The 12,740-nt window shown below is 40.6% G+C and overlaps 1 protein-coding gene across 5 annotated transcripts in view; it reads left to right on the forward strand.

Moving 5' to 3' along the window:
* Positions 1 to 12,740, forward strand: part of LOC147314020 (SPRY domain-containing SOCS box protein 4-like) — a 56,011-nt gene that overhangs the window by 23,007 nt on the left and 20,264 nt on the right. For 2 of the 5 annotated variants that reach the window (XM_086260800.1, XM_086260802.1), the window contains exon 2: positions 960 to 1,073. The exons of 2 other annotated variants lie outside the window; for them this stretch is intronic. The gene's annotated coding sequence lies outside the window, so the exon portion shown is untranslated. Of the gene's footprint in view, positions 1 to 959; positions 1,074 to 4,995; positions 5,139 to 12,740 lie in introns of those variants that run through there. One more of the 5 variants, XM_086260803.1, reaches the window with a different exon arrangement.

A 12,740-nucleotide genomic window follows, 5' to 3' on the forward strand; every position in this document is an offset into this window, starting at 1 on the left:
GTAGAATGAGAAGTCATCCCACTTTTCTTTTGTCGAATGTCATGAACAAAATATTTTTGTGCCTTTTTGTGGACAAACCATAAGCCATTTTATACACTGATTAATAAAACTGAAGTTGTGTACCTTCCCTGTCACTGTTGCCGTTTCTTCCCGGTGCCTAACAAAGGCACGGGTTCTATTTTCTTCCTCATTAAACATTTGCCATTTCGAACATCTCAGATTCTGCTTTGTTTACATCAGCGTCTAGCTTGCAGTCCTCCTCTTCAATGTCTTTGCTGGCGCATTGCTGCGTCTCTTGGCACATTCTGGCCCCTGTTGATCACTCAAATAGTGTGAAACCATTGGCAAGAATGCATATTACGTCACCCGTGTACACAGGCCCGCACATGGCATGCAAAACGCCAGAGACCCACTCATAAAGAAATGGCTCCATTGCACTGCCAGAGAACTGGTGTATCCACAGGATACTTTTAAAACACCATCCCCTTTGCTTTTTTTTTTTTTTTTTTTTTTTTTTTTTTTTTTTTATGTTTGAAGATGCACAGTCTTAAAATTTGATGAACATTAAGATTGCACAGGCTCATAAATATTCATCAGACCAGAACCCCTTTCCTCTTCCTTTCTTATCTCTTTGTCACCGTCCTCTTATTTCCGATCCCTTCATGTTGGCCTGAATTTGAGCTGGACCCAAACAAACGGCCTTTCTCATGAGATCATCCAGCAGCACTTTAGTGATCCTTGAATGTATAATGCAAAACGCTGCCTGCCTGTTGCCTCTAATTGTCCTTTTGAGTGTTTAATGTTTGAGCTCATTAACATGATCTGCCATCTATTGTTTATCATATTAATAGCACCATTTCCTCGGCTACAGTAAAGGGACTGTTAATTAGTGACCACAAAGACAACATTTAGTTCTGTACATCACACTAATCCAACCTTAACCTGTTTTATCTCAACAGGAAATAACAAAGACTTCATTGTGTGACCCTCACTCCCACCACCCCACACTGTTCCCTTTTGACCTGGCAGAGATGCATTTTTGTCAAGGAGTTTGCACTCAGATGGATTAAGAGGTTAGTTTCCAATCTCACATTCAACCCTAATCTTCCTTCATTAAAGGCTGCGTTTTGTCTATTCAAAGCAAGTCAAAGCCGTGCATTGTGTTTATTATTGGCAGCTAGGGGAAAAAGTCTTTCCTGTCAGCAAAGACTGAATACACGGTGACTCCATCGGCACAGGGAGTCTTTGTCATTATCAAACAAAGGCATATCACTTGCTAGAAAGCGGCTGATTGTTGCTGACGTGAAGACATATTTCAGTGATCTTCGTCCCAAACCAGAGCCCAGCGGTGGAAACCTAATCAGCCTGGTTTGGACTTACCTGTAGGAACTGGAAAACTGAGCTGCGGTGGCTGCTGATAAATTTTTCAACAGCTCCTAACCCAAAAGCAGCTGATATGCACTACCGTCTCAGAATTTTGGTTAGGGTTACATTCTGTGGAAGGCTACGTCACCGGCTCAATTGTTGAGCACACTTGAGTGTGATGGAGGCGCACCGTATGAAGTTACAGAGGATTAGATTACTTGAAAGGTGTATCACAGATCTGGCCTGTCTTTACAATATTTATATTAATTCTCTGAAGTACATCACACTTGCAAGGAAGTTACTGTCTAGATCAAGGAATAGTTAAGGTGGTTGGGAGATTTAGACTTGGTCATGACACTGAAACCAAAGGTTTGCGTTAACATATATTGCAGATTCCATTGGCCGATTTACAGAATCAAAATTCAGATTGTAGATTGTAGCAGTATTGAAATACTGTGTATATAAAACATTTATGCAGAGATGATGGAAACGGGCACATCTAAAGTGCTGATACTGGTTGAGATTGGGCAAAACTGAAATAAAGATGTGGTAACAACGTGACTATTCTAAAAGCACATTCAAGCCAAAGCTTAGTTACTTTTTACTGGGAGTTGGCACCACTTGTGGAATGAGGTGATCCACTTTAAAAGAAGAAGAAACCCCTGTTGTTGTTGTGTTTTTTTGTGTGGTTTTAATCATGACCGTTTAGATGGCTCCTTGGGAAAAACAGATGTAAAATTACTTTTATCATCCTTTAGTTTTTGTATTATTCATCAAATATATATTTTAGGTTTATTTCAGAAACTACTGTCTGTGTTGCTATTCAGCTCCTGAATGACTCTCCACTACAACTGCAATTTCCTCATCAGGACACAGTATTTTAAAGTGAACTTGGTGACTTGAACTACCCTGTCATTCTCCCTCTTTTATACATTAATTGACTGGGGTACTTACAGTAGATCCCTTTATCAAGCCAGCCAGAATAGTCCCAGACCTTGTTTGGTGTAGTTGATGTCGAGTGTTAAATAATAGCCAGTAATTTCTCTGGCTTTATTTTGCGCAACTTGTAATGTGTGCACAACCTATTTCCGAGCCGTGTTAAAAGGGCAGTCTGCATGAGCAGGGTTTACGCATGTATGAAAGCATGAGAGTGATGCTGCCAGATTTCCAGTCTGATTCCACAGATATGTGCAGTTCTGTGTTTTGCTTATTAAAGTGTTAAATAGTCAGTATCCAATGAGATCTGAACTTAAAACATCAAGATGACCATAATTGTGTGTGTGTGTGTGTGTGTGTGTGTGTGTGTGTGTGTGTGTGTACACAAACAAAGACCTAGTTTCTCAAAGAGGGTTTGCTTTGGCTCCTGCTTCCAACACGTGGTTGCCATCAGATTCTTTTCCTGAGTAAACAGACACCGGGAGACAGCAAACTGATAGTTGTCTTCGGCTGGTGGCTGCACCTCTGTGTGATGGGCAGGAAAACATTTGGACAAATGGGCCTATTATTGACCACTCCACTATCTTGGCCAACAGGAAGCTTTGATCTGTATCTTATAAAGTCCTCCATCTCTTCCTTTGAGGAAGAAAGGCAATAGATTTGGGGAAAATTTGTAATGCTGATTTTGGATCCGTAAACACCAGTGTTCTTTTGTTTTGCTTACCCACTTCACCCTTGCTCATTTATTTCCACTTATTCATTAACCTCACTTGTCTTATTTCAGTTTCACTGCAGTTTCCCCCAATCCGTGTGTCTGCCCCTGTCAGTTCATTATGTTTGTAATTGATTGATGTGTTCACTCCTTCCATAATAATTTGCACCCTTAAATCAAAATGGGATGTTGACAGAGTTGTGGCCCACCCTCATGGTGTCTACATGAACCATCAACCTCTTGCTGCACTCTTATGCATATAAAAGGACGTGCTATAACAAGGTAGTTCCACGGCAAGCACTGGCAGCCTTAAGTGTGGATGTTGTTGAATATGTTATGAATGTGGTGAGTGTGCAATTTATTTTTTTTTTAATTTTTTTTTTCTTCCTTGTGGTATTGTGTTAATGTATGCAGAATTCAGCAGAAGACTAAAAGCAGGCAGTGAGGAATGCCTGTTTGGAAGGGGGGGGATAAGTGAGAGGAGGGCTTTCTTGTCTCTCAGGGGAGAAAGATGAGAGGAAGAGAGGCATGGTGAAGAGGTAGAGAGCGGGGGATGGTGTCAGAACCTAGCAGACGAGAGAAGATGAGGAAAGACATGGTAAATATCTAAACACCGCATTGAAGTGTAGGTTTGACTTATAGGCTTGAGCTCTTATAAAACCACATCATAAAAGGCTGGGAAAAACTGTTTGTGCTGACTTTAAGGGCAGGTGTTATACTGATTTCCAGTCGCATATTTAAATTTTTGAACTCTGCAAGTGAATGGTCATTATTTATCTACTGGGAACCGTCGCTTCATCTACGGTCTGAATTGTTTCTGCTACCTTTAAGCCAACTTTCTTCTGATTGGCTTCAGCTCAAAAAACAGGTTTGAATAGCAGGTGGGTGGTGCTTCTGCACTCGGTTACAGGTATCTGCTCTCATAGATACAAAGAAGTTTGGTAAAAACATTTAAAACACTTTCAACCTCACCTGACAGTCAGCACATGCCTCCAGTAGTTTCTATTTGATGATTTCTTCAGTACTTGTCGCAACATGACCCTGAAATCTGTATTTTTTATGTAGTGACGGGACGACTGACTGTTCTCATCATGATGAATAGCAAATGTCAGAGATGCGTAAGCCCCAGGTTCTAAAGTAAATGCTAGTATTGGCATTCGGTATTGTGCAATAGTGTTAGTGGGATGTATAAAGACTGTACATACAAGTGTGAATGTACTATGAATCTAACTGAGGCAAGGTTTGTTTACTTTCAGCTTGGACCAAGTGACAATACATGGTTACGTTGTAAAATATAGCGAATTTTAAAAATAAAAAATTTAAAAAAGACTCCACATGGAGACGACAATCGTTGAAATGTGAGTTTGTTGAGATTTCAGCAATCACTTTCTCTGAGCTTTCACACAGTCTGCTTGATGTTAGTAGTTGCTGTTGTTGTTGTCAGTTGAATCGAACTCACTGCTGGATTCCTGGAAGTCACTCCTTGGCACTTGATCTAGTAGACGCTGCAGTGTGCATGTTATGTCTCGAAATGTTATCTAGTGTGTACAAGTTTTTATAGTCTAACATTCACAACTTTATTGTCTAGACACGAGTGCAATATTTCAATAAAATGTCTAAACAAAAGCTGGGCAGCAAAGCTGAATTCAGTGGAAATGAACTGGTAATCAGCAAATGCAGGATCACGGTGTGTATGTGCACGCCCACATTTCTTTCCGCCATCCTTTCTTCTACTTGGGGGGGGGGGGGTTCTTTCAAACTGCTCAGGAAAGACGTTGAGCGTGCTCCACACTAAGCCCCACACTTCCCCCTCCCTCTCTCTGTCTTCCCTCCTCCCTCAAGCAGCTGTTTTCCTGTCTTGGCCTGGGAACTGGAGCCAAGCTGTTTTTTTTCCCTATCCTTGCCTCACAAGCAGGAACTCGCAGACTTACCGAAATACACACACATACTCTTCTTGTCCGTCTCTGCCCTGTCCCACACTCGTCTGGCTGTTGACTGTGTGCTGACCTCATTTTGGACTAGAGACTGAGGAGCAGCTATTCCCACTCTTCTGCTTGGCTGCTGTGATTGCGTGTTCACATTGCAGTGTGAGAGCCGCCTGACTGTTGGTAGAAATGCTTTCATGGTAAGACGTCTCTTCCTGTAATCACAGGCTACTTCTGTCTTTTGACCTCTTATTTGTGCCTCCTTCAGTCTCTGACTCAAGTGACTCTCTGTTGGTAAGGCTGCTGTGTGGCTCATCCAGTACTCAGTTTCTAAAAGTCTTCTTGACTGTGCTGCATTGATTTCAGGCTGTCAGCATTTTGCAAAAGTTTCAGTCAATGAAATAAAACGGTGAAGTTCTAGCATGACTTAAACTCACTTCTAGCATGACTTAAAACGGTGAAGTTCTAGCATGACTTAAACTCACTTTTTTTTGGTTTGTCCGTATAAAAATAAAGCGGTCATATTCCCTTTTTTTCATTGACTGACACAAGGAGGTGTAGCTAGGCCTCATCGCTGATAATTCAAGTCACTAAAGTGGACACTGCGACTGTTATACTAAACAATATTATAACCTATTGTTATAATATTGTGTTATTGTTTTCTATTGGAGCATTTTTTAAGCCTCCACGGAGTTGGTGCTTCAGTTTTAGTTTCCGAGAGTGTTATTTGGCACAAATTAGCATTTATCTTTGTGTGTTCATGAATGACTTCACCTGAAAATACCCCCTGTATTGTGAAGCCTCAGTGCTGATGCTATGACTGGTTCTATATTGGTATTTGAAGCCACAAGGAACTGTTTTGGATGAGAGGCTGCCCAGAACTGTTTGAATGATCCTTACATCACAGCAAGCCAAGATCATTGTCTGTTAAGTGGGATCTAGCAGGCGGTAATTTGCCACTAACACTTTGGCAGAGGATTGAGTAAAGGAATGTTAAACCAAGATAATAACTGAATACATTTGTAACAACAGGACTGAGGTTTAAGAATGTAAGTTTTAAAAGAAAATGTAAAATATTTAAGCTGTCCCATGCTTAGATTAATCATTCTCATAAGGACTGGGTGGCTGTGCTTAACTCTGTCAGTTACACTTTTATCCAAATGTTATTTGTACAACAGTAGCAATACTTGTCGAGTACCAGTGAACCAAATATTGAAAATATTTAAATACAGGGCACTGTCTGATGCTCTTGCCATGTCATCTGTCATGTCCTATTGTAACCAAACACATTGTTTGAATTCATTTCAAACATTAGAAGAAACTCTCAGACTGTGTGCCTTTTTTTTTTTTTTTTTTTTTTTTTTTTTTTTTTTTGTCTAGCCCCCGACATGCCGTCTTGCGTCATCTACCTGTATCACAGCAACAAACGAGCACCAGCATTTCATGGTCCAAAAATCCTCGAGAGGAGGCGATTGTAAAGAATGTTTCATGTTGAGGCCATGTGGGTAAGGGGGGGTAGGTGTGGTTATGTGTGGGTGGCTTATTTAGTCTTCAGCAATAGTCTTAAAAGGACATTCAAAGCTCTTCTTTGGATGTTGGCTGCTTTTTGTTCCGTTTTATCTCACTGATGCCACACTGCTCTATTTATGCTGCAGTCTGGGCTCTGAGGAGGCCAATCCATGACTGATGGTGTTCCACTGTGTCCTTTCCCTATCACTGCATTGGGAATGTGTTTGGGATGATTGTCATGGTGAAAAATAAAGCCATATCAATCAAATACTTTCCAGACAGTGTTGCACAGTGGATGAGAATCTGACGATACTTGTCTGTGTTCATAATTCCATCAATTTTGACTCGACCCCAACACCAGTGGCTAAAATGCAGTCTCAAGCCTTGATGGAGACTAAACTGTGTTTTACAGATGGCTCGTACCGCTCTCCTGACCACCTCTCTACATGCTGTTGATGATTTGAACCACAAATTTCAAATTTGATTAATCACTCCATTGGAACTGTTGCTACCTCAACCTTTTCTCCCTGTTTTCCGTCCTTAAGGAAAGGAAAATCTGAACAGCCACTCTTCCACTGAGGCCGTTTTTGATGAGGCTTCAGTGAACAGTAAACAGATCAACTGAATAACATGTATCTCTCAGTTCTTGTGTCAGGTCTTTCGATGGGTTATACTATACTATAAACACAGCAGTTTAAACCCCCCAAATTTGATTGTGTTCATCTGGACATAGCGTTTTCAGTGGGAGAAGCAGTTAACTCGTCTCATGAACTTCTGCCTGTGATTTCTAGTTGTTAATTTGAAATATAACATCGGTTTTAAAGTTATAGATATCAGTGATTCTTTCAGAATGGTTCTAAATTCTAAAATTCGAGGCGTTTCGAGTTCCAGAAACATTTTCCAAGTCAAGCTTTTCAGTAAGAGTTAGCATCAGCAAACTGTCCTTTTCCTTATGTGTTCATCCATATGACAGATACTGTGATGACAGACACAAATCATTGTCCAAGTGAGAGGGAGACTGTTCATGTGTGTTTAGACCCTTGTCATGATTGCCCACAGTTCATGTTCTAAAGCCAGTGTGCAGATAACTGCGTTGGTGGATTTGCGTTTTTCAACTTCAAAGTCCCTGCAATACTACAGTGCATTAATGTGCCCTTAAGCGCATATGCATGAGTCTGTGTCTGTGCATTGGGTGGGGGTTGCTTGCGTTAATACTAGCTTGTGTATCTTTGATATGCTAACAGTGGTTGTCACGCTATCAGCGCCCTTCTCCATGCCACTGCCTCGCTTGCGTGAGATAAGAAGTTTGTGCCATGGTTTACAGTCCAGCTACATTTTAAGTAATTCCAGCTCCTTCTCACATCCAGTCTTCTGTGTGCTCAGAGCTGATGAAAATCACTGAGGTGGTGTTGAGGGTTGTTTTTTGCTGCTGAAGAATGATTCCACTAAACTAAACACTCTTAATCTGAAGAAGTTCAGGAAAGGACACTACATCTCCTTCCTTCATACTCACACTTTCTCTTATCGGGCCTCTCACATTACTCACCTGCTCCATTGGTGCTTCTCATCAGTTCTCTTGTCTCTTCTTTCCATCACGTTCCAACTCTTTTTCCCACCGCGGTGCTCTTCACTAACCCTCTTCACATCCAGCTTTTTCCTCACCCTTTAACTTTTTTGATAGTTTGCTTCTGCCTTGTCCTCTTCGTCTTTGATGTACAGTGAAAGGCACAGGCTGTTTTTTTAGGTTTGTTTGAGCCGTACCCATTTTATTTATTTATTATTATTTTTTCCTGGATCAAGAGCTGAAACACTTTTAAACAAAATTATATTTGACATAGTTCTCAAAATTATCACGGCATTAGACAGTCTTATTTTTGCTTCTCCATCAGAATTTTTCTTCTTTCATTCAGTGTGCTCGATTGCACTATATTGGTGTTAGTCAATGTGGATTGCCCGTGTGTGGGGCTGACAGCACGAGTATTTACTTGTACTCAGGTCTTTTTAAAACTGCTCATACTTTTACTGCAGATTTCTCATTGTGTAAAACAAAGTATTCATGTTTGCATTCATTGGTCATTTCTGCCACCATGTTGTTGTTGTTTTTTTTTGTTTGTTTTTTAAATATATATGTTGGTTGGTACGTTGGTTTTATGTTACAGTAACAAAAGCTGCTTTTTTGGACACTGGAAAAACTTTCTTTCACTACAGTTGAGCTCACGGTCTCAGTACTGTGGGTGAAATGCTTGAACTTACAAAGAGTGTGACAGAGTTGTGGATAATATGAAGGATCAAAGCAAAACATTTGAATTGAGGATGGTGTTTTTTTTTTTTTTTATTATTATTATTTTTTTTTAAAGTAGTTGAGTTACTTGATGAATCGTTGCAGCCCCGTATTAAATAGACTCCTCATTTGTCTGGAACTGGTTCCATGTGGCATATTTGGTAGTTGCAAGCAATGTTCCCTCTAAGCTGCGCACGTGTGCAATTGTGCACTGCTGGCACAGTCTCTGCGCACAGAAAATCTGCATTGCGCACAAAAAAAAAAATCTAACCTGAATTGAAATTAAAATTAATACTTTAACAATTCTGTTTTGCAGTGTTAGTCAGTGACTGGCTGCTCCCGTATGGGATTAGAACGATCCCACCTTATCCCATAGTCCAGCCAATAATGCGATTCACATTCGTATACGCAGCCAATCAACGTCGTTGACAGGCTATGACAGCGTCCTTATGTGCCGACACCGGTGTTTTAGCTAGCAAAGCGGCTGATGTGGAGTGAAACCACGATAATGATAACATGTACAACCATTGGAGATATGAACAGGACAGACGGAACAATTGACGGAAAAAGTGTGGACTTTATACCAGTTTTTAAATTGCGTTGATAGGCCACGTAAAACCAGAGTTGTCATTAAAACAATATGCAATGTTTGGTTTCCTTCCTGAACACCATCGTTGTTTATATTTACTGCGGGAAGAAACGGTAAAAACGGCGTTTTATAAGAAAAAAGGCTCGAACGCACTCTCCGCCTGGAAGCAAGAACAAAACCAAAAACACCCCCACCCTTTCCTATTGGTCGAAAAAAGTACCATGTCGACCAATCAAAAAATGACATGGCAACGTGGCATTTAGTTGTTTAGAAACGGGGGGAAGTTTTAGGAGTGACGGCGGTGTTTTGAGATGTGAGAGATTTGAGACGTTTAGCGCAAATCTTATGTAGTTGGTGTGTAGTGTAGTCAATAGATTTGTTGTGTGTGTGTGTGTCAGAACAATGAGGCGACTGCTGAATATTACAGGAGTGATACATCTCCTGTTGTCAGGCCTGCAGGTATCAGGCTGTTGTTCTCCTTTATCTCATAGTGGACAGATTATTTTTTGGAGTGGCACAAATAATTTGTGTGGCATCAAATTTGATGCAGAACAGCTGATTGTTCTGTAAATAGTTTGAAATGTTTATTTAAAAAACGCCTTTGCTGCATTTTAAAAAAAAAAATAGCTGCAAAAAACATTGTTTGCCAAACTGAGTTACTTTTTTTGAGGAGTAACTATATAATTATTTACCCAACATTGGTCATTACATACTATATTTTGCAGACAGTTACAGGACTCTCTCACAGACCACAGACTCATAATACAAGTCAGAGCTTTATAAAAAAGAAAAAGAAAGTTGTTTTTGAAATTGGAGTTCAAGTTATTTTTACTTCCAATAGTGTTAACATAGTACACAGGCCAATGGCTAGATTTTTACATTTTCATTGTAAATGGGCTAAAGCAGTTTAAAAGTAGTCTAACATAAATGTAAATGCTGTAATTTGATTATTTTAATAAACCATGTAACTTGGTTGGATTCGATGCCGGCGTGACCACAGTGCACACGTCTGATGTCGCTCACAGTGGTCCATGGGATCGCTCACAGTGGTCCATGGGATCGCTCAGGGAGTTTGTGTGTTCGCTCAGACACGTGAAAAATTAGAGGGAACATTGGTTGCAAGTAATTAATATGGAAATGGGGAGCTTGTCTCTCTTCATGGATGTAGTCATAATGGAGGTTCTGCAAATGAAACTGTCATTAAATGTGCATGTGGAGAGTGTTGTTGGAGCGGCTGCTTATTCATCACTGTGACATTTTTCTTGGATCTCATGTCTCCTTTTACTTCTGCAATTCATGTTTACTTTGTGATATTTGGACACTAACATGAAACGAGCGAAAAATTTGAGAATTTTCCTTTTTTTTTTCCTGGGATCCGATGTATAGCTTGGCAATTTGATTTTCCATCATTTCATCATTATGCCTTTGTTATCAGTTGTAAGTCACTCCTTTCGTATACTGTCATGCTTTTGTGCTTCCCTAACAGCCCAAACTTACATGGTTTATTTCAGAATGAAGGAGGAAAGAGCTTTTGGTCTACAAGATATATATTTTTAAATGAATATGGTCCAAATCAGCTCACAATTAATCTCTTCCTGAAAGGGACACTAAACAACCCCAACCTCCTACCAATACATAAAAGTAAGCATTTTCATTGTTTGGATCTCAAAATGAAAGGTTTTAATTTATCAGTACTACTGTTTCACTCAATTTCAACAGATAACATTCTTCTGTTTTACTACAGAGATTAGAACACACATTGACAAATTGGAATCTAAATACCAAATGTAAATGAAGAGTATTCCTAACACACAAGTTAATTTTGGAGTTCCACAGGGTTTAGTGTTAGGACAAATGCCTTTTTATAGTGTAAGTCCTTTCCTTAATCGGTGGTCTTAGAAAACACTGCATACGCTTTCATTGCTATCCACAAATCCAGATGATACAAATCAACTAGTCAAACTACAGGCATGGATGACCTCCGATTTCCTGCTTCTAAGCTGAGGTTTTTGTACTCGGCTGTTTTTGTTTTGTTTTTTAAACCAGATATTTACTTGAGATGGCATTACTCTGGTCTCCAGTGATGCTGTGAGGAATCTTTAAGTCATTGTTGACCAGGATATGTCTTTCAGGTTCGAGCCCCGGCTTGGACAGTCTCAGTCGTTGTGTCCTTGGGCAAGACACTTCACCAGTTGCCTACTGGTGGTGGTCAGAGGACCCGGTGGTGCCAGTGTTTGGCAGCCTCGCCTCTGTCAGTGCTCCCCAGGGCATCTGTGGCTACAATGTAGCTTGCCATCGTGTGTGTGTGTGTGTGTGTGTGTGTGTCTCTGAATGTAGTGTAAAGCGCTTTTGGGGTCCTTGGGGACTAAGTAAAGCGCTATACAAATACAGGCCATTTACTACTTCAGTGGCTCCCTGTTAAATTCATAATTCCTCTCGTGACATGCAATATTTTAAATAATGAGGCCCCATCATATTGTAAAGACTTTACTTTTCCTTATCCTAACAAAGTACTTCCTGGTGTATTTAAAAGTCGAGTGGGAGGCAGAGCCTTCAGTTTTCAGGCTTCTGAAAGCTTTCTGTGGAACCAGCTCCCAGTTTGGATTCAGGAGACAGACATACTCTACTTTTAAGATCAGGCTTAAAACTGAGAATAGGGAAAAAATGAGACTGAGTTGTTCAAAATCAAAAGATTAGCAAATTAGTTTCATTTGTTGACTATTACTTTGAAAGGATTTAAGCTGTTTGCGTGGGTTCTCTCCGGGTACTCCGGCTTCCTCCCACTGTCCAAAGACATGCACTTAGTGGGGATAGGTTAATTGGTTAATCCAAATTGCCCATAGGTGTGAATGTGCGAGTGAATGTGAGTGCGAATGGTTGTCTGTCTCTGTGTGTTGGCCCTGCGACAGACTGGCGACCTGTCCAGGGTATACCCCACCTCTCGCCCTATGACAGCTGGGATAGGCTCCAGCGCCCCCCGCGACCCTGAACAGGATAAGCGGACGCGAATGAATGAATGGATGGATGGATGGATGGATTTAAGCTGCATTTAACTGTGTTAAAAGTTTCATGATCTCTTCATCTGTTTTACTCACATCTATGACTGTCTCCCTTGGTGGGTCACTACTAGTTATTATTCTGTACTTTCCCTGGAAGAACCCTGCAGAGTTGTTTCCTCAGAAACTCTAGGGGAGTGTGAAAAACACTGTGGAGGGATTGCGCACGGAGTAATGCCAGTGCAAAATATTTAGAACAGCTAAGTCATTCGAGGGAAACTCTGCACCTGTGTTTAGAAGTAGCTTCAGGCTTTCAGTTTGCTTGCTGGGAAAGCTCAGCATGCTACGTTCTCTTACAGGCTTATAAAATATGAATTGCGTCACAATTGTGTGCTTTGTGAAGGAGGAATTGGCTAAAAGCAAATGC

The sequence above is a fragment of the Aulonocara sp. 'chitande type north' Nkhata Bay genome, linkage group LG14, assembly GCF_057382095.1.
Source record: "Aulonocara sp. 'chitande type north' Nkhata Bay isolate Kocher_YH1m ecotype deep benthic linkage group LG14, A_spYH_male_GT1.1, whole genome shotgun sequence".
NCBI classification, from domain to species: Eukaryota; Metazoa; Chordata; class Actinopteri; order Cichliformes; family Cichlidae; genus Aulonocara; species Aulonocara sp. 'chitande type north' Nkhata Bay.